Here is a 22599-nt window from a genome sequence, read left to right on the forward strand (position 1 = left end):
CTTGGGCTGAAAGGAAAAAAGGGGGGGGGGGGGGGCAGGGGAGCTCTCCATGCCTGTAAGGAGGCCAGGCTGTTCATGTGCCTGCTGAGCCAATCAGGACTGAGTGGCACTGGCTTAATTTTATATCTGAGTTGCACCACATCAAAGGGGCTATTCATATATAAAATTAGATATTGTTAAGCATCTGAAGGGTTAGGGCCTAAGCATAGGAGAATAATAATAAGCAAATAAACCAGACAAGCCTGAAGGAGAACCTGGTACAAATTAAAGAATAATATTTAGGATAAGATAACAGAGGCAGTGTACAGACATCAGTTTCTACCAAGAGAACTTCTGCTCTCCTGGTAGAAACCACAAGCGTACACATATTCTCATTTTTCCTCTTGGAACAAAATGGCTGCTCCAAGAGAAAAGTAACTCAAGTACAACCAGGTAGAAATCACTCCTGGAAGAGTCCTGAAGGGAAAATGAATATCTGCACACTTTCCCACAACTTAAGTCCTCCTGGGGAGCAGGAGGAGTGGAGCTTCAGGAAAGGTTCCCATGCCTTCTGGAGTCTGAGAACACCCTAGTCTGGAGAAGGCACAAGGGACAGCTGCTCCAGGCCTTCTCACAGGCTGGATGAGGAGCAGTTGCCAGCTGCTTTCAGCTGGTTCTTCACACACTGGATTCCCAGGTGTGAAAAGTGGGCAGAAGGCTTTGCCCAACTGCTTCATCCTTTTGGTTCCCAGGCACTTAGAGCCAAGTGGAAAGAGCAGCACCATGCGCCCTATGCCTGCTTCTCACTCCAGAGGCCATGGAGTGACAGGCAGTCAGTGGGCTCTGCCCCATTACTTTGTCCACTCAGCTTCAGGGCACTGGAAGCCAAGCAGAGAAAGTGGTGCCATGAGCCTCCTGCCTGCTTCTCACACTGGAATCCTCACTGTGAGAAGCAGGCAGGGACTTTTAACTCATTGCTCCAGTTTCCCTGGGAATGGGAGGACTGGAGCAACCCATATCTTCCCAGACCAAGATCACCCTCATCTCAGAAATGTACAAGGAACAAGGGAGAGCTGTTTCCAAACTAAGGTGACCACCCATCCCTAACTGGGTGAGACAGTCCAAAAATGTAAAATCAAGTCCCAGTCCCAGGCTGAATGACTCCGGGACAGCATTTGTCCCAATTCCTCTCAACACAGTTCTCATGGGTCGCTTAATGACCCCCAGCCTCCAGGGCTCTGTATCCCTGGTTGTACATCACTCAAAGACATCACAAGGTGTGCAGCCCAGTCCTCCAGCGCATGCTCCAGAAGGGTGAGCCCACCCTTAAAATGTCCTCCCCAAGGGACAGCAGCGCTCAGCCCCCTCCTACTGTGTGCGCATGTGTGGAGCTAGAGGGTGGGGGTAGATGGCTCTCCTTACCCCTCCCCCACTCCTCCAGCTGCCCCATGCTGGTGCCCTATGTCATGCTCCCCCCCTTACTTCCAGGCAATGCTAATGGCACAATACCCCCCGCCCCATTTTTTTATGGCATGCATCTCGCTTTTGCATTTTGAAACGGTGGTAACCCCTATTCCAGACTGAACTGTACTTCTCCCTTTTTCAGAACAATTTCTAGCCCTGGAAATTTTCTACTGCTAGAAACGAACTGTTGTACACAGTCTATGTCTCCACACCAAATAACCGACTATCTCCAAATTCTTTTAATGCATCACAAAAAACATTACGTTGTAAGTTTTAAGGAGGTATTTGGCACAGAATATCAACTTTTTTTTTTTGGCATTTTAAGTAAAATCAAAAGTGCAAAAATACAACTTCTGAGGCACTGCTGATTTGAGGGAAAAGTACTATATTCCCATTCCAGTTCAATCACTGCCATTCAGAAGTATAGGGCTCCTTTGATTTTACTTGAAATACTTAATTGGGAGTGTTTCAAAGGGAAATTGAAACTGAGTGAAAGTGAAATTTAATTATAACATCTAGCTTTTTATATACAATGCTCTTCAGTTCCCTGAACAAACACAACAGCTGGACTGGAGGTGTACAACTGTTGTCTTTGCAACTGAAGCTGTATTTACTTTTAAAACCGGAAGTAAACAATGCATTTGTTCCTTCATTTCCATTCGTATCTTCCCCCATCTCTTTGTTCCATTTCACATAATGAACATAGAAATTTTTGTGGTAAGGTCTAACATTCAAATTGCACTAAATTGATTAAGTTGGACTATTCTGGGACTACCCTGCTCTGTGATCTGTAGTCCAACCTATCCTACTTACATACCATACTAGGATGGCTCAAAGTCAGTTTGAGTTCAGTGATATTCAGTTCAAATATACACAGACCTCAGAATGCACAGATATATATAGAAAGATAGAGGATGTATGGAAGGACCAACAGGCCTGCTGAGTTATATACTGTGAATGTTAAAGTATAGGATGAATGAAGAATTGTCTTCCAATCCATATAGGCCTTTAAACGTCATTGGAAAAATACCCATCAAGTATAGTAGCTTCTTTATAGACTCCACCTATCTCAAAAGCACTACTTTGGGGTATACAGCCTGAGGACAGGCGTAGTCCACTTTAGGCAAATATGGTAGTGTTGATCTCCACAGCCAAAACGTTTCTTCTAATTTCTGTATAGTCTTTGCCCATCCCACAAGGACATGTTGCACTTAAAATGAAAACTAGCTTTCTACTTCTGTTTTCTTGTAAATACCACAAGATGACAGTTGTATCCTGCACTGAAAAACATGCCTGAAACCTGCCAGGTGCACACCTTCTATATTAAATGAGGGTTGCAACTGGCCAAGTGAAGTTAGAAGAAGAATTTAGCAGAGAATTAGGCAAATCAGCTCTTTTACTGCCCTTTTTAGTGATGTTTGCAATTAAATATTTGTACGGGGCTAATTTTAGTTTTCTTTACAGGTCTCTTAGACTAGTCAGTCATTGTATAGTAAAATACATAATGAGTGATATTTTTGACCCTAAACTATTGCTATTTGAATGATAAGCACATGGCCTGGAAAATGGCTCCTTAGAAAAAAGGAAAGGAAAGCAATGTTGGAATCAAAAGTTTCTGTGACAATCAGGACTAACTACTAAGAAGAGTAAACAGAAGTGAAGTGGCAGTAGCAGCAGCACCTCCCTGCATAGGAAGGAATGGGGAATAAAGGGTAGCAGGATAGAATATAAGCTCATAGCATAAAGGAAAGGAAAAACAGGACATAAACAGAAAAAGTGAAATAAACCAACAAAACCAGGAAAAAACTGAAATACTCCTAAAGAAATGAGAGCACTCTCAAAGACTAAATATTTAATCATATCTAGAATGTAAATGGTCAATAGCTGCTTGACCCATTTTTAACTTGTAAAGTCAATCTTTACATATAGCATTTGTTTTTCTGCAGTGTCATTAAGGGTAAGTGACAAGGAGTTGCCATGATCTTGCCACTGCCATTTCTCCTTCTACTCGTCTAACTTCAGTGATGATGGTAGAGTTCAAATTTAACAAGTATCCCATCCTTCACTCTGCTGTAAAAGCTGCCTTTTGGGTTCTCCTCATGACTTCTTGGCCCACAGAAGAGGATCACTAAAGAGTTTAGATATAACAAGGGAGTCACTCAGCCTGAAGAGGCTTATAGGAGTGTAATAGGGAAGTTAGAACCAGCACTATCACTAGTAGGAATGAAAGGTCCGATTCTCAAAAGGCCTGCTTCCACTATGTAAAAATTAGGCCTTTAATTTCTTAACCCTGCTTTGCTAAAATTCTTGTAAAAAATTCTTACATTCTCTTTGGAGCCATGTTCAAGGATGGACCCAGGGAGGATGCATTTTTACCTTTTGATTCCTGCTACACCCAAACTTTAAACAAACTGGGCATGTATACATGAGACGCTTAATGCACATTAGAATATCTACTGTGCATTAATGCGGCTGGCAAAAACCATGCTAATCTGAAGTACTTAAGTCTAATGTGTCACCTAAAAAGGGTTGATCTGTTCTAATGCACAGTATCACCAATCATGGCGCATTGTTTAGTACCCGTAATAACCTGTTACCACAGGTACTAAACTTAATACGCCATAATTACAATGCATTCATGAACAGGTAGATGCGCTCATTGCCTGGCAGCACCAGCAGCATTTCTATTCAGGCAGCAATGGAATTCATGGCTTATAATCTACCTAATTCCTTCTAAATTCCTCATTCCACAGGTTTTACCAACCCTCTCTTCTTCTTAAGTCTCCAGTAGTTCCACTAATCATCCTAGACTTTATTCGGTAATTCTGCTGTTTGTTAGCTGTTCCTGATAATATAGCACCTATTTCACAGACCTGCAGACTGTTTTTAACTTTAGATAGAAACTAACTCAGATGAACATTAGCTCAGGTGTGTAAATAATTTTCAGTGAAGCATTGGAAGCACAGTCAAGATGCTCAAGAAGGCTAGATTTTGTTGTATGAATTTGAAAGAGATATGTTAATTCTAATGACTACAGGATTAAACACCTTTTGATTGTTTTTGCCTAGTTCACTGTGTTTTTATATATAATGTATGATATAGCAAATTAATGCCTATTTCAGCTGCTTCTTTTTTTTGCTTCAGTCTTAAACTGAATAATATAGGCCTGGGCCTCTAATATATTAGTAATGCTTCTGGACTTTTTAAACTAGAGAAAAATAGGTGTTGTAGTATATGTGAAGATGCACCACACCACTTGTACCCCGCTTTTCAAAATCTTGAATTAATGTACCATGGGTGGATCTAAGATTTTTGTCTGTTGTCTCAAAAACCAAAAGGTCTGGTAAATGACCAAATAGATTCAGAGGTACAGATGCTTGGTGAAGAACTTGTGCACTGCTGGAATACAGGGTTGCAGGCTTGTCTCCCACATATTTGGAACACTCATGGATTACCAGTATAACTAAGTGCAAGACATAGAAGTATTGGCAGTTCAATAATTTACCTGTTTATCTTGGTTCATATTCACACAGTAATGCTTATCCAGGTATTCTAGGGCAGCACCTCTGAACTCAGCTGATTAGAACCCCACTTCCCCATCCATAATGTTTTTTTCTAATACATGTCAAGTCTGCTTACTCACATCCACATTATGGTTCTCAAAACTCAGTTGCAGTGCCATGATCTACAGGAACCTATTTCAGGGACCAATTTGTTGTATACTGTGAAACAACTTGTCTTTCCTCAAAGCCCATACAGGCAGACGTTATTGCATCACACCAATACACATGGCTATGTCAGCCCAACATACCACTCACTTAAGCTTGCTTGTAGTGGTATGAAACCAGTCATAAGTCCCTACAGGATGAAGCACGTGTATTATTGTACGAGGCAGCTGTGCAAGAAGACTCCAGAGGTCCTTTTGGGATGTACAGTCTTGCAGATCTAAAGGACATCAGTCATAGCGAGGAATCAGACACAACAGATTTGGAAGACTACATCCCAAATCTGATGACACTATACAAGCTGTAAGTGCTGCTGTATCCTATACAACAAAATCCCTAGCAGAGAAAATCTAGCACGGAGTAGTGGGATTGTCATTCCCAGACATGGGATGAGTAAAAGTTACTCCAGAGCTTAAAGGAGAGAAAGCAGACCTACTCAAAACTATGAGAGATGTTTGACTCAACTTGCTGGGACAACAGCACACAATTGAGTCCATATTGCTAAAAAGATTGGTTGCTATTGCTATCAGGAAACTGTTACAGAGCCCAGGTTGGTAATGGTGAATTAAGTGTCAGGCTACTGGTGGCAATTTGTGACAATAATAGACAAGGAAGTTTATGCATACATTACTGACATCAAGAAAGTGTTTGAGATTATGTCCATCTTCCAGACAATGAGATACTCAAATTTGAACTGGGGCCACTTATTTTCCTTCCTGAAGGAACTAGTCTATGTCAACTGCAAGGGGTACTAGTCGCTATGTTTGCACGGTTTAATGGACTACAGGGGGAGGACGATGCACATAAAAGTAGGAAGCACTATTAACACACATCATGCAAGAATTCTGAGACCAGGTATTAACATGTCTGGATAAAACAGGATCTTATGCTTTCCCATGGCATCTCTTGACCACAGTATCATTTGCCCAAATATTAAGGGCCTTTATACTTATCCTTTTCTGAAACTGAGCCATACATTAATACAAGACCATATGAACAGTCAGTTGTGGAATAGGGATAGTGCATATTGGGAGGGCTGAAGACAAAGTGGCACTGCCTCCATAATCCTTTATACATAAATGCTCTGAATGCTAAATGTGTTATTGTGCCCTGACCAAACAGGCAAACCTAGCAGCAAACAGAGTACAATGTGGACACTGATAGGCTCCATAACTGATTCCCCACAACAGGAAAGTGCCTCTACAAGCAACATGAACCTTGGGCCAAAGCAGGATAAGAAATGTACAGGTAACCTCAGTGCTAGTATAGGAATCTAACTAATATGTAATGTTGCAGGTTGCATAATACAACTCAGGATAACATGTTAGGAGGCAATAAGGGTTAGATATGCATTCTGTAATTATTTTTAGAACCCTAGAAGCCCTTTCTACATAATGTACATACAGTATTTGTTCCCGACACATTTTGGATTATGATAGATAAAGCACTGATTTGTCTGCCAAATTATATGAGTGTTACCAGCTAGTTTGGGGTAATGGTGCCGTTTAAGTAGATTGTATAGGTTGCTTACACTGGTTTTTATACATTAATAAAATAAATTTTGCAAACCCACAGCTTCCCCTTTCATTAGAACTGAGCAGGCAACAGTAGGCATTTCAAACAACAGTAAACTTTATTAAACTCACAAACATGAACAATTAATAACTTAACAAGTATGGCTGCCTATCAACAGCAAACAAATTCTATTTAAATACTGCAGAACAATATGCATAAACAAATTAACAATTCCCCCCCCCACACACTTTAAAAAAAAAACACCCACAACAAACAACCTATTCTCTTTACTCGCTTCTATACCTTTTTGTGCATGTAAAATGAGAGGGGATTGCTTGGTTCCCAGCATTCAAGTCCTAAGAGACCATATTTTTAACTTCTTATACTATCTACTGGTCAACTTCATGTATAAGACACCAGAAGAACAATGTCATGAAGCAGTCCCAGCATCTTACGGATAATTTGAAGAGACATTGGTGTGGGGGGGAAAAATGTGCTTACACTTGCATCTGTACCGGTGCCATCACTGGCAGCAGGGTCTGTCCAACAGCATAAGCTTACATGTGAGCATAGTTAGCATGAGCACCAAACTTTATAGGAACTCTCCCGAGTGTGGGCATTTGCACTTATTCAACACCATCATAAATACTGTCAAAGTTCTCCATTCTACTGCCTTCTCCATAACCTTTTTCTCCAAAGCTTCTGCTCCCCCTATGCCAAGTACTCTTTCTGATTCTGCTCTTACTTGGCCTATTTACACAATGGTTCAGAGTATTTCATGCCTCTGCTTTACATTTTGGATATGTCATCCATGACATGCTTCCTTTTAACCCATTACTACATCATCATCTATGTGCTGAAGATGGTGTGGCAGGGTACTTGTATCTTGTACTGCCTGCAATAAGGTATGCAAAAAGTCCATTCATTACCTTCTTTGAAGGTTAGAAATGGTAACAAGTAATACACTGCATCTCCAAGCTGTTTGCATCTCTTACCATTTCTGGTTGTCAGCCCTACTCATTCTTGAGATTAGCAGGCTGGAGACAGCAGACGAAAGGCAACAATTGTTAACAATTTAAGTGTGGGGACTTTTTCGTGCATCTTTTAAAATAAAATATTTAATACTGTTTATAACTCCCAATGGGCAGCAATTTATCATCCCAGGGTCTGTCTCTCTTTCAGGTAGGACACAAACATTTTGGAGATACCTGAAAGGAGAAGAGATGGCATTTTGGGACACTTACAGTGATCCCTCAAAAGTATGTGCAGGGGGTTTTTTGAAGTCTGATGACAGCAAAACAATTGAATACAAGTTTCTTGTCAGTAGCCAGTGGTCCATCAAGGTTTCTTCTACCAACAAAACTACCTGAACAGCTAGAATTTCTGCTGTAATACAAATTTAAAGATATCACTTCCCATGAACATTGACAACCTGCTTACCTAGCTATGGTTTTAAATTGCGTCTGTAAACCAGAATCTACTCAACCACCGCCACAACTGAAATATTTGGCCTTTGCCATCTAGGGCTTCATAAAGCTCTCTGCAGAAACTGTGACACAGCAGCTGCCACAGAAACAAACTAATGCAGCTGGTGACTTTCCACATTAGCCAACATAATTTGAACTCTAATAAATGGTACTTACTCATTAATAATCTTATGTTCATACATCTTACTAAAATTTATTTTATAAAAACTATGCTTATGTGGACTGTAAAAATGTATTAGGGAAAAAAAGTGTTGTGGTACTTTTAGAGTGATGTTATAACCAGAATAGTCCAGGAAATCAAGTGAGGGGGCAAGGATATTTTTTGGGATAGTACCACACTTACCAGAATCCAAGACAACCCTGAATGTAAGATGACTCCCTAATAATTAGATTCTAGACATGAAAAATGTATTATAATTTTCCAAGTATACAATCTAATAATTGGCAGATAATCATAATCTAATCTAATCATAATAATAATCTAATAATTTTTTAAATTTGTCCCCCACCACTACTGTAGCAGTGAAAGCAGCGAGAGGGGAAATAGGCAGCAGCAGGGGAAATAGGGAGGTAAAGGAGAAAGCAGTGGGGGACACAGGCAGCTTGCTCCTTGTCCCTCCACACTTGCTCCCCCTTTTGTGCCCACCCCACCACTTGCAGCCTCAATCCCCTGCCCTTCCTGTCTCCCCCCACCATGGCTTCTTCCCCACCTGCAGCCTCTATCCTCCTCACCCTCTACTTACCCTTACTCTAACAGCAGCAGATTCTACCCTTGCTTCAGCCTGAAGCACAGGGCTACAGCTCTAGTCTGGCCCCATAGCAGTGGTAGGGAGCCTGCACTGCTGCTACAGGGCCTGGCCAAAGCAGGAATGGAGCCAGCCAGCACTGGAGCAAGGATAAATGGAAAAGGAAAGGTGGGGCAGAAGGGGCCTGAGGCTGCTGGAGTGCAGAGATGGCATAAGAAAGATGGGTCTGGGAAAGGAGATGGGGCAGGGCCCAAGGCAGCTGTGGGGTGCAGGCAGCAGTTGCAGCCCTGGCCCCAACCAGGGTTTGGGACCAGAGCAGTAGCAGTTGCCACCCCATAATCAATTGAAGAGGAGCAGCTTTTTTCTGAATATTAAAACCTTATCTTGGAATCAAATAAATACAGATTCTATTACTGGATGGCTGGGAGAGATTTCAGACAAGTTTTTGAACACAAATACTCTGCTTTACATCTGAGAAAGCTCAAGCTGTGTCTGCTTCTAAGTAACAAGTAGGGCAATAACCTGTGAAAAATTTCTATGTGTAAATAAAACAGCCTGCCTAAAGGAATAGAGCAGCGCTATAAAAAGAGCAGAGATATTATCATGGTTAAGGAAAAGACAAGAGAAAGGCACTAGGAAGGATAAACTGGTAAGTGAAAGAGCAAGATCCTTCAGGGCTGAAGAAGGTCATAGAGTGCAGAGTTGAAGGTAGATTATGATAAGCCATAAAGTCAGCGTCTGTATTTAATCCCTGGTTTTGGTGTCCGGTAAAACAAATTAGGAATGTTAGGTCTCAGGCCCATCTTCTGAAGGCGTTTTGTAAACTTCACTTGAGCATGAGAATTGTAAGGTGAGAAAGCAGTTATTTTATGAAATGTGTTCTGCTATCCGTGTCTACATGTCTCCGTCCTTTAACTTTTTCCTGAGTTTGTTCATTCTGCAGTGTTGTTTTTGCCTAGTTTCAGTGAGGGCATTTGATACGCTGGATGAGATGTACCACATTCTGGGACTGCCATGTGTAGGATCCATGGATCCTGATGGTTGTGGGGAGTGTTTAGTATGGTAGCAGTGGAGATGAATTGACAGGTTTTAAAATTTCTTGAAAGCATGAGTATGTTCCATTAGATACATGTTGATCAGCAGGGCGTTGCTTCTGACCATGAGATGGGCCAGGTTCACAGGTTGCTTGAGAGCCAGAAGCAGGAAAGCTGGGAATATTTTTCTCAAGTTCTGATCCTTTTCAACTATAGGCTATAACTGAGGATCCTTATCAGTTCCAGGGTGGGATGGCACATGACAAACAGGGGTGGGTCAGTGGGGGTTTACGTTGCAGTAGGTTACTGAAGACCACCATACTCACAGACAAAAAATAAAAAATTAGTAGTCATCCCAAACACAAAAGAAAAGGTGTAAATTATATAGTCAGGCCCTCAAATACCACACATCAGCTCCAAGGAGAACGCTCGTGACAGTTGCCTCCCCACCCTGAAAAATACTTTGACCCAGCAATAATGCTTCAGCGGGGGGGGGGATAGACCATAGTTTTGAAAGAGCCATCCAAATACTTCATAACTTATTAAAATGCAAAAAGAAAGCTGATTGGCCATCCATACAAGAATTCTCTTTTACAAAAGTGTCATTAAAATAATACAAATGGAAGGCATGACTTACTGGGTTGAGGCTCTGGCTCCTTGGCATCCTCCACAGGTTTGCCCCCTTTTACCAAGATATCTAGAGCAACAGCTTGCTGAACAGGCTGCTCCACATGTGCTGAGGGGCAAGCCACTGTAACTGCATTTGAAACATGGGGCTGTTCTGAACCACCCTCTCTTCCTCTATAAACCCATCTATAAGCCTCCAAGAAGAATGGGTCATAGGACTCATCTGACTTGGTGGCTGGAGAAGTGGCAGCACCTTGTCCAGCTCCACACAAGAGGCACAAACCTGGATCATCATTGCATCTACTGTAATGAGAGTTTCCCTCCTTGGCCATCTCAGAGAGCTGCTTTTACCAAGATGCTACACCCATGGAGATCTTGACTAACTTAGGCCATTGACAGGTGTTAGCACCATATATGCCCTCATAGCACTACAACAATCAAGTGTACAGCTGTTCAAGATGTAGTACTAAAAAGACATTGGCATTTGTAGTGCTGTGTGTAACACCTGCACAGTTATATGTAGCACTACAGGGGGCTCCAGAACCCCCTAGAATCTCAAGAGTCCCCACTCTCCCACTTAAGTGGAGAGTGGCTGGCTCCCTGCTAGCCCACCCAGTGGTGACCCTGCTGCTGCAATGACAGCTATGCCCCTACCCAGTTCCACTAATCAGCTAGGCCACTGTGATTCTGTCTCAGTCTGTAGCCAACAGAGATCCAATCCCTCTCCTACTCACCAGAGCGGGTGATCAGTGGAACCAGGTAGCTGTGTCCCTGCCTGGGCTAGCAGAGCTGGAAAGCTGGGGGCTCTGCCAGCAGATTACAGCGAGCTTGCTGCCTTCCCTAGCAGACTGTTGTTAATCTAGATCCTCTTGGGGTGGGGGTACCCAAGGAGTATCCCTCTATTATTTCCTGGCTAGAGACTGCCTCTGAGAAAAAACTTGGTAGCCTTCTGGCTTACAATGCCTCCATGCCTCAAGTTTTATACTGAATGTCTGTCCATACCCTGAGTATCTCAGGAAATAGTATTTCTTAGACAGTTCCTACAACACCTTTCAGAACTGGGTTTAAAGTTAGAAAAAAATAAATTCAAGGTGCTCTTGTGCTATGATCAGGGAAGTCTACTTAAGTCTTGTTAAATAAATAGATAAGTCTGTATTTACTATTTTAGCATCTTGCATGCAAAACCACCAAGAAAACTAGTTCTTTTTTCATACACCTATGAAGTCCTTACTTAACAAAGAAAAAAAAAAGTTGGCTTCTTAAATTTGTAGAACATAAATTATTAGTTTGGGATTAAATTTAATTATTCACATGAACAGTAACTCAAATGCATAAGTGTTTGCAGGATTGAGTCATGGTAGCACGTCAAGTCGCAAGATATTCCATTCTGAGAACCAGTATTAAGTTGCTTATGACTTTGCCAAACTAACACTTTGGGCTCAAATTTTTCATACCACGTGTCTGCCTCAGGCTGATTTGTTTGAGATAGTTTCAGTAAGAGTAACTCTATTGTTCTGAAGATCAAGATTAGGGAAAAATATATAGTTGTGCTCACATAAGAAGAAAAAAAAAAGTCACTGAAAAGTTCTAGTACCCCCATATTTTGGACTTGGAATTTGGCAGAGTGTTGACTTTGCATCAGCAGTTTTCCTTTTAGACAGTTTTTCCATAGGAACAAATCTGACCAAGCATAAGCTTCTGAAGCATCACTGCACATACTCAGCAGAGAATTTTTCTGGCACTAAAACTGAAGATTTATCCACATTGAGCAGGCTCCAGGCTGGAAGTCTGAAGTCTAAATAGGAATTCCATTGCAATAGCTATTCCTACCTGAGGTAATGCTAGGCATCGAAATTTGGAGCAGGAAAACTCCTTCACTGTAATAAATCCCTTCTCTCGCACCTAGGCAACAGAGAGGAGGGATGTCTGACTAGAATGCAGGAGCGGGGGTGTGGAAGAGATGGACTTCTGGGGATGCTCATAGGAGAGAGAAGTACAAAAGGATGAACTGGCGTCTCATCAGGGATTCAACCATGATGAATCGGGGTTGTCTAGGAAAGAAGACTTTTCTGTAAGATTGATGCCTTATTTGTTCTAAAGAATGACATAGGAACTACCTGAAGAGAAAGAATAGTCTCATGGTTCCCAGACCCCAGGGAAAGCCTAAATAGCAGGCTGTAAACATCTCTCCCCAACTATACATTGATCCAATAAAAGATATTAACACAAATCCTTGCTAGCCTCATGATTAAGGCAGCTGAATACTTCCTGGAGAAGTAGAGTTTATTCCTCCTTCTGCCAAAATAGCCCAATGAAATATTAAGGAACTCATCTACACCAAAAATACTCAAGCCATTTGCTAAGTATTCTTCATCTTGTGTGTGGCACACAAGATGAAAATCTAGCATGCAGAAATACTGCATGTTTCTAAGATCTAGCATGCAGAAATACTGCACTATCCATGACAGTAGTGCTCACCCTTCAGGCCCTGTGGGCTGAATGAGTGGTTTGGGGTTGATTTGTGGGGCAGATCCCAGCACAGGTTCGGTGCACGAGGTTCACCTGTGCATGCAATCTAGTGCTTTGGCCCAGTCCCACATGCTGGATCCGGCTGCACAGTGATCCCATGTGTTGACCCCCTCCCAATCCACCAGCATGATCTAGCTCATAGGGCAATGTCATCCAGTCCACAGGGCTCCTCACAGTGTTGGAAATTTGGCAGCAGGGGAGCAGCAGTTAATGTTGCCACTGCTGCCAAAATTTCCAGATCTGTGGGAAGACCCACAGGCCAGATGACATGGCTTTACAGGCTAGAAGTTGAGCACCATTGGTCTATGATGGTTACATAAGATCCATCACTGCAGTATTTTCACAAGCTTAAGTGGACTGATAATCAAACTGTGTATGTATCCAAACTGCGTGGACACTTTTGGTCTTTATTTCTATGTATCACAATTCTCCATCTTTAAAATTGAGATAATATCACCACCTCATTAAAGCGCTGAGCAAGTAAGTTGATTAGTATAGCATCTAAGGGCTGCATAAATAGTACTGAGCATTACAGAGAAGTTCATGAGAAAATGTATGAATACTACTTTCAAGGAAGGATTTGAATAGTACGCAGGTAGGGACACAAGGGGCCATAGCAGCAGAAAACAAAATATTGAGTAACAGCTTATTCAGCGAGTACTATTCATTCTATGGACTGAGAGGGAGGGTTCTCATAGAAAACAAACAAACAAAAAAACAATTACAATAAGCAAGAAGAACTAAAGGTTGCACATGAGAGAATTTCCTAACCTTTGAGTACCAAATTTTGCAACCTGAACGTTCTTTGAATGTAATTTGTGTAAAATTATATATACACATTTAAATCTTTAGTTGTCTGTATAGAAAACACACTTAATTCTCTTTCTAAATTTAGATCTTTTGACAGACTAAAGGAGGCACCAAATGTTTAACTACTATTTGGACAACAACTATAACAATGAACTTGGCTCCAATGACACTTACCACAAACGTAGTTATAAAAAAAAAAAACCTTGTTTTTAAAACTAGATTAATATCATGTTTTGGCTCAAATGGAGATTGGGGGCTAGGCAAACAACTATTCGCTAAAGCGCCCCAGGGAAAAACTAGGAGTAATGGTTATGAACTCCTTGAAGAAGGTTTCAGACTGGATATAAGGAAAAACGTCTTCACAGTCCATGTGACCAGACTCTGGAATAGATTCCCAGTGGGGCCGGTGCAGGCACCTACACTGGAGATCTTCACAAGAAGACTGGATGTACACCTTGCTGGGGTTATTTGACCCCGGCAGTGTTTCCTGCTCAGAGCAGGGGGGCTGGACCCAATGATCTCACGAGGTCCCTTCCAGCCCTAAACTTCTGTGGATCATGTTCCAGAATTCCTGAAAGCAGGGATTGAAACTGAAAGTCTCCCTGAAGCACTGTATAGATATCAAGCCTGAGAGTAAGATTATTATAATACTTGAACGAACGCTTATAGAGTAAAGCCATGGGGCTAGATTGTTTTAAAATACTCAGAACAGTAACCCTAACCCAAGGCAATGCAGGTCATAATGGAAAGCCAAAAAATTACCCCCAAACTTGAAATGTTTAAAGTGAAGTCTGAGGAAAATAAGTCAATGAAATGCAAGTGATAAACAAAAAATTAAATTCAGAAAGCCTCTCTCCAGATACTGATATCACTTTTGTTATTTTCAGTCTAACTAAATCTGTAGCATTTAAAAATTACCGTTGACTTTGTAAAGTGCATAAAATTAGAGTAGATTCAAAGAGACAGTGATACAGAAGGTAGTTTAGTAAAGAAAGCATACTTTAACTAGAGGTTGCTGAGAACTCCTATCTAGTGCTACTTCAGTCAGCATATAAAACTGTGTGTAACCTATGATCTGAGGATCATGTAATTTGCTGTCAGTAAATCATGTTTCAGAATCTACATTTCTACATTTAAACTTGCAAAAAATATTAAGAACATGATTTAACTATAGCACTGCCTCCCTTCACACTTAAGAGTCCAAAAAGAACTTGAAACAATAAGGGCTATGCTTTAATTGCATGTCTCATAATTCTGTTTTTTTGAAAATCAGTGACAAAACATTGGCACAATCTATCAGCTATTCCATTGCCCAGAACACCCTTTGAACTGTTGGTCCTTGTTAAAAGTCAAAAGTTTCTTTAGTACTGCTATTGTTCACAACAAACATACGTGGGCATACCCTTTCTTTCACATCTCAGACCTACCCATCTCTTTAGAAAAACTAAAACAAGGTGTCCTGACTTCTTAACCACTACACAGGACTTCCAGGGGAATCTAAGAGAATACACCTCATTGTCTCATTTTTCCTCAACTCCATGCAGGGTTCCTTTGCCCCTATGTTCCAGTCCCATCCTCAACCTACTTATGAAAGGGATTATATGATGTGGTTCCCTTTGACAGCAGGGGTCTAGGCTTGATGACCCAGAAAGTGCCTTTCAGTCACAGGTTTTGGGGATAGAAAATGAATGAATCAATACCCACCATTCTCTTGCCTCAAAATTAAATAGAAGCTCTGCTGTTACAAACAAATATTTTATTACACTATCTGGAGAAGACCCTGCCCAGGAGTTCACCCCAGAGCAGGAAAGAGTGATGCCATATTAATGCACAAAACAGGAACTGAAATTGACCGTCCATTTGATAATGCTTTATGTTCAAAATAAACAGCCTCAAAAATGTTTTCTACCAGCTTCTTTTAGTAGTGATTGTTATTTATAACTAGAATGAAGTACAGTATTTTAAGGCAGTGTGATTTTCAAGTTTTTAAATCTAACCAATGGAGTAATTTTTAAGAGAAAAAGAAACTACAACTGTACTCAAGACTACTAGAGTTAAAACAGGAGTATCCAGTTGCACTGGTACTTATTCGCTTGTCAGTAGTCCATACAATTGCATCTTCACTTGATAACCTAAGAACTAACAAGTTAAAGAGTAATAGTTTTTGTTTTGTTTTTTAAGAATACAAAATCTCCTTAGGTAAATCACACTTTTTCCACTACTTTAAGAATTTTAAACCAGCTTGGAGTATGGAAATTTTGTTAAGTCAGTTACCAGTCCATTTTAATTTTACATTTTTGTTTTCTCAAGTGTTTCAATAACATGAAACAGAAAATCATAAATTGACTCATAGACACCTTTCCTAAGATTAAGATAAACACTTCCCTTCTCAACTCAGATTGCATAATGGGCATCTACTAACTAAAGCAACTGCTTACTAACTAAGGTTTCATGCAGTAAGTCATGAGAGTAAATTAAGCAGTGTTTAATTCTGCAGAAATTTAAGGAAGATGAGTGTGAAGCATGCGAGCTGGGTTGCCTGTTGATCATCCAAGATTTTGAGAACCCCTACACAAGAACTGTCACACAACCTGGACTTCCAAACACAATGTTAGGTTATTTCAGTGTTTTTTATTTTGGTTTTTTAATTCCACTGGACTTAAGTTATAATGCTGGTCCATGTTCATTTAGGAAACTTTCACAAAAATCAAACTACAAATACCCTTAAATTTGGAGCCAAATGCATCCCCAAGAGTTCTCTTTTAACACTGAAAGAGAAAAAGAAATTTGGAAACAAGCTCATACTTTCATACTTGCATTTTAAGATATCAAACAAGCTAGTGTGGCTGCAAAAATGTGATATCTTTCAATTCATATGAACAAGTGCAATCACAAAACAATACTTGTATACAGGCTATTCATATGGAAAAATAACTTATTTTCTAAGAGCAACGCAATATTTCTTTATGAATCTATACCAGTTAGCCATTCACAAATTCCATCTAATAAGATATTTACTAGAGCAGCAACATTTCCCTCCCCACCCCCAAAATCCATCACTTAGACATCTAGTTTTAATATCTTTGCATTTCAGGTATGGTAGCCTTGAATATATTACAAGTAATTTTGCTTCACCTATGCGTTATGCAAGAGCTACACCAATTTAAGAATCTAAAAAGTTAGTTATATTCCATTTTCTTGCATATAACCCACACCTTTCCCCTAAAACCAGTTGGGGAAAGATTGGGGTGTGCATTTTAAATGAGGAAAAGGGATCTCCACCAGTCTGGAAATTTGGCAATCAGGGTGGGGAGGGGGTATTGGGGAGACTCCCTCCCCACACTTCTCATCACCAAGTTTTGGGACCAATGGTAAGCTCCCCACCACAGCCATGCTGGATTGGGCTGGAGCACAAGGTTAGTATGTGGCCAGACTCAGCACACGGGGCCCAATCCAGCACATGGTATATGAGGTCAGACCTGGCATTCCAGTCCAGAGCCAAGTCTGGGACTGCCTGCTAGATTTGGAGCCGTGTGCTGGCTCCAGAGCCATGTGCTGGATCTGACTTGTTGTGCTGCCTCAGGGCTGTCCACCAAACCTTGGACTACGTACCGGCTCGAGAGCCATGTGCTGGGTCCAACCTGAACACAAAGCACCATCCTGAGCTCCGCATGTAGCCCTGGAGGCAATACATGGGGTCCAACATGGGACAGTCCCAGGCCCAGCAAGCAGTCCTAGAGGCAGAGCACAGGGTCAAACTTGGTGTGTGGCTACAGATTCACTTACCTTAATAGAAGATTTTTTTTCCCCCTGAAGGCTCCCCTTCAAAATAAAAAGGTGAGTATTATACACAGGGATGTGCTCTATGCAAAACAACAACAACCCCCCCTCAGAATTATAGCAACCCCAAGTATTCAGAACTTAGCACTGCCAAACTAACTTCTTGTGTTTACACACACGCGCGATTTTAAAGATGTATTTGGGATTTTCTCTGATGCCTTGCTGTAGTATTTAAAGTCCGTTTCAGCCAAATATTTAAAAAAAAAGCCATATTTTAAGTTAAATAGCATTCTTGAATCATGATATTTAAGGGATCAAGCATGTAAATGCAGATCAGTACTAATTTCACTTAACTACTTCCGAGTAAGAATTTGTAAAACTAGACTGTGTACTTCATATCTAATTTCCCATTTTGAAGTAGTTGCTTTTTTCATTTGTACATATGCTACAAGAACTTCTTTAACATCTAGGATGGAAATACTGGACAAATCAATAAACATATTTATGATATGTATGCATATAAAATGCAATAGGCTATAGAGTAAATTGTAACAGAGTTAAAAAGGGTTATATACACTAGTGGAGGGAAAAATGTCTATTTTGCTGGTTAAATGCCTGATAAGTGTGTTTTTGCATAATAGTGAGCTATGCAAACACAGAAACAAGTCATCTACTTGGATTTTAAGAAGGCCTTCAATACAGTATCTCATCCTATTCTCATAAACTGAGCGACTGTGACAGATGATTACATGGTTAGGTGGGTGGCAAATTGGCTTAAGAGTCACACCCAGAGTGGTGGTGGATGTATTGGTATCGACTTGGAGGATCCCACTGCCCACATCTTTCCAAGGGGTCCTTGGACCTGTGCTATTCAATGTGTTCATCAGCAACTTGGATGAGGGCATGGAGAGCACTCTGTCCAAATTATGGGGTAAAGTTAAACACGCTAGTGGGAAGAGATCGAATCCAGGCAGATGTGGACAGGTTGGAAAAGTGGGCAGTAAAGAATAGGATGCAGTTCAACAAAGACAAGTGCAAAGTGCTGCACCTAGGGAGAAGGAATCACCAACACACCTATAGGTTAAGGGAGGACCTTCTCAGCAACACAGCAGCAGAAAGGGATCTCAAGAGTCATAGCTGACTCCATGAGCTGAACATGAGCCGTCAACGTGCCAAAGTAATCAGTAAAGCTAACTGCATTAGCAGATGCATCACAAACAGGTCCCCGGAGGTGATACTTCCCCTCTATGTGGCATTGGTCAGGCCACAGTTGGAGTACTGTGTCCAGTTCTGGGCACCGCACTTCAAGAGGGATGTGGATAACTTGGAGAGGATCAGGCCCCACAAGGAAAGACTGAGGGACCTTGATCTCTCCAGCCTCCACAAGAGCAGACCGAGAGGGGAATCTTGTGGCCATTTACAAATTCATCAGGGGGGTGAGGGAAGCAAAGAAATAGGAGATGCTCTGTTTACCAGGGCACCCCTTGGAATAACCAGGAACAACAGCCACAATTTGACAGAGCAGATTTAGGTTGGACATCAGGAAGAACTTCTTTACAGTAAGGGCTGCCAGAATTTGGAATGGGTTTCCAAGGGAGGTGGTGTTCTCCCCTACCTTGGGGGCCTTTAAGAGGAGACTGGACAAGTACCTGGCTGCGGTTATATGACCCCAGTGCTCTTTCCTGCCCAGGGCAGGGAGTCCGGTTTGATGATCTATTGAGGTCCCTTCCAACCCTAACAACTATGAAACTTAACAAATGCACATTGACATGTGTGTTAAGTTCCTAGAAATGCTTGTATCTGTATAGTTCCACTGACAATTCACTGTTACATGAAGTGTATCAATTCTAGACAGCTGTTCAACACCGAATTATTGTTCTTCGTTCTTTCTGAGATTTCATCCTCTAATACACACTACTGTCTGCAGGGTCCCAAGAAATGCAGGAGATAACTGTCCTCTCTAGATCAAACAACAAATTGCAGTTATCAGGACTACACTCAAGATACAGTAAGTTCATTTTCAAGGGTTTACAACTTGCTATTAACCTAAGGAATTTCTATGTTCTGTAAGTAGCATATAGCTAGTAAATCAATATTTTTGATCAGCAGCAACTAATGCTGCTAAGATTCAAGAGCAGTGAAAGCAGGCGCAGAAAGCATCAACATTCCACCCTTCAGAAAGCATGATGGAAGAGTGGCAAGCTGGCAAAAAGTCATGGCCTGGTGGCCATGGGACAAGTTGGTAGCAAGCATAACAAACAAGCAAGGCAGAAGTAGAGGTTCAAAAAATTAACTGCAACTATAGTGCTGGGGAAGAACCAGGCTGGCAATTTTATGCCCCAATTTGTCTTTTTACAATTATTCAGATCTGCACTGTTCACAAAATACTAACATACCAAACAAGCACTGCACAGTTTAACTTCAGGTTTAACCTGTAGTGTTTTTGCTTTCATTTGACATTGTGCAAGAATCTTGAACCCTGAACTAGGTACACAGTAATGGATTATTAAGGAAAGTGTTACAGCAAGTCAGGTTTTTCTTCTTTCCACTGACACTTAATTTGTATGACTCGATCGTGTACAGCAAGAGGAAAGGAGATATTTCATAACCACTGAACGCCACACAGCAAGTGATTGCTACATGTTTAAGATTGTAATTAATAACATCTCCACCATCCACAGAAAGGCACCTGCATTCCACAGCCATTAAAAATGTACCTAGACTAAATCGATTCGAGAAATTGAGCAATACCACAATTTAATAGTTCCTCCTCTGCCTCCCCAACCCTCAAAAAACCCCACTCATTTGGACCCAAAAAAAGGCACGACAATATTGCAAACAGCTTCAGAATCGTATGGCAGGGACCCTGGCCAGCGAGATGATGGGAAGCGAGCCCCCGTGAACGTGAAGCCACCCATGCCGGCTGGCGGGGGCACACCGAGCGCTGGAGCCTATCACAGACATTTTGTACCTTGCGGACGGCTAGGGGGACTCGAAGCACGAGCTTAATAGCCGGTCTGCTCCGGAGGCGACGCGCTAAAATGAAACAAACAGTAATTAAGCGCGGAAAGTGACCTATTTAGCTGCACCGAGAGCATAGGTCCTCCTTGCCCTTCACGCCAGCGCTCCACACCGCGGCCGGTTATATCAGGCGGGCGCCGGGGATGGAGCCGGGCTGCAGCAAAGCCTCCCCCACGGCAGCAAAGCCTCTCGCAGCCCTGCGCTGCCCGGTCCGGAACCCCCCGCCGCCGCCCCACGAAGCCTCCGGTCGGCGGCGGACAGAGCCGCGGGGCAGCCCTCCCTCCGCTCGCCTCCCTCGCTCCTTGCCCCGCATCACAGTCGCCACCGCCTCCTGGTTCTCCGGCGCGGCCGGCTCCGCGGCTGCCGGCGGGCTCTGCAGGCACAAAATGGGGCTGCTGCTTCCATGGGCGCCGCCATTTTGTGAGCGAGGAGCCGCGGCGAAGCGGGAGCCACAGCCCGAGGGCGGCGGCGGCGCGGGGCCGGGGGCTATGTAATGGTTGCACGCCGTGACCCCCTCTAGGGAATCCCCAGCTGACAGTTACGTAAGGGACCGCGCGCAGTTGCGGCGCCAAGCACAGAAACCCACCTCGACCGCCAGCCCGGATACGCAATGTGACCGACCGCCGGGGGGTCCCCGCTTATAGCGCCGCGCCAAGGCACGTGTGCCGCAGTCGTGGGGGAGGCTCTCGCTGGGCTTGTTTCGAAGGCATAAGGCGTGTGAAGCCCGTCGCGTTGCTCTCGCAGTCTTGCCCCACCCCCGTTAAGGAGCAACCCCCCCGGGGCTGGGAGTCTTTAAACCCAAGGGCGAGGTCTCAGCCCCCGAGGGGGGAGACTGGAGCTGCTGCCTGGGAGTTCAGCCCCAACTAGGTAACCCCTGTGGTATATGGACTGTAACCCCCCCCCCGCACGCACGCACACACATGCAACAGTCAAGGTGGGGAAACATTTGCGAAAGAAAAGGTTTTATGCCTTGAAGTAACTTTGTATATGGAGGATAAGGGGTTTCTTTTAATGCTTGCTGGAGGCCATAATATGCCATTGATTTTAAAACATAACTCCTTTCTTACTGTAATGAGAAGTTCTGCTTAAAAACTAAAGGCCTGATATGGCTTTGGATATCACGTCGTTGTGTGACAGGGGCGAATGCTCCCCTGAAGTCTCATCAACTCTAACAAGTTTTCACCTGCAGTTCTGCTTAGGCATGGCCTTGGCAGGGCAGGTGCCCACCTGGGTGACTGTTTACTGTAAAGCAGGGACCGGCTTTAGGGAGAGGGGCTCCTCTGGGAGCCTGTTTATAGTGTATAGGCCCTTGCTCCCATTTACTTGAATGGGAGCAGGAGCATAGCCTGGGTGAAGAGCAGGCATCCCCCTGGGGTCCTACCTGTGTATGTAGGAGAGGGGACAAGGAAGTGCCCAGAGCTCAGGGGAGGTGAATTTACTCCTTTTCACTGTAGGAGGACAGAGTAGAAACAACTGCTTGAGTAGACTCTTATGAACAGTTATAGAAAGGCTGCAACACTGGTCACTTTTTAACTCAGGTGCGGTATTGTGCGTATGTGTGTGTATCTATCTAGATACAGATACATATACAGCCTTTCTATAACCATTCATGGGCATCTACCTGAGCAGTTGTTTCTACTTGGTCCTCCTACAGCACGGGCGGGCAATTATTTTGGGCAGCGGGCCACTTACTGAGTTTTGGCAAGCCATCGAGGGCCACATGACAGGCAGCCCAGGGCAGATAAATAGGAATTTTCTAAAATTTTAGGGGCCCCGCAGGCCAGATAGAATGGCCTGGAGGGCTGTATCCAGCCCCTGGGCCGCATTTTGCCCACCCCGTCCTACAGTGAAGAGGGGTAAATTCACCTCCTCTGAGGAGGCC

At 42.7% G+C, this 22599-nt stretch overlaps 1 long non-coding RNA gene across 1 annotated transcript in view; it reads right to left on the reverse strand.

Annotated features, from left to right (window-relative positions):
- Positions 1-21497, reverse strand: part of LOC109295661 — a 56857-nt gene extending 35360 nt beyond the window's left edge. Inside the window, exons 1-2 of the long non-coding RNA XR_002096804.1 lie at positions 21304-21497; positions 20668-20732 (exon numbers count right to left, since the gene is read on the reverse strand). This is a non-coding gene — a long non-coding RNA (uncharacterized LOC109295661). The remainder of the gene's footprint in view (positions 1-20667; positions 20733-21303) is intronic.
- Positions 21498-22599: the final 1102 nt, after the last annotated feature.

This window comes from Gavialis gangeticus, unplaced genomic scaffold, assembly GCF_001723915.1.
Source record: "Gavialis gangeticus isolate Ggan-Ray unplaced genomic scaffold, GavGan_comp1, whole genome shotgun sequence".
In the NCBI taxonomy this organism is placed as follows: Eukaryota; Metazoa; Chordata; order Crocodylia; family Gavialidae; genus Gavialis; species Gavialis gangeticus.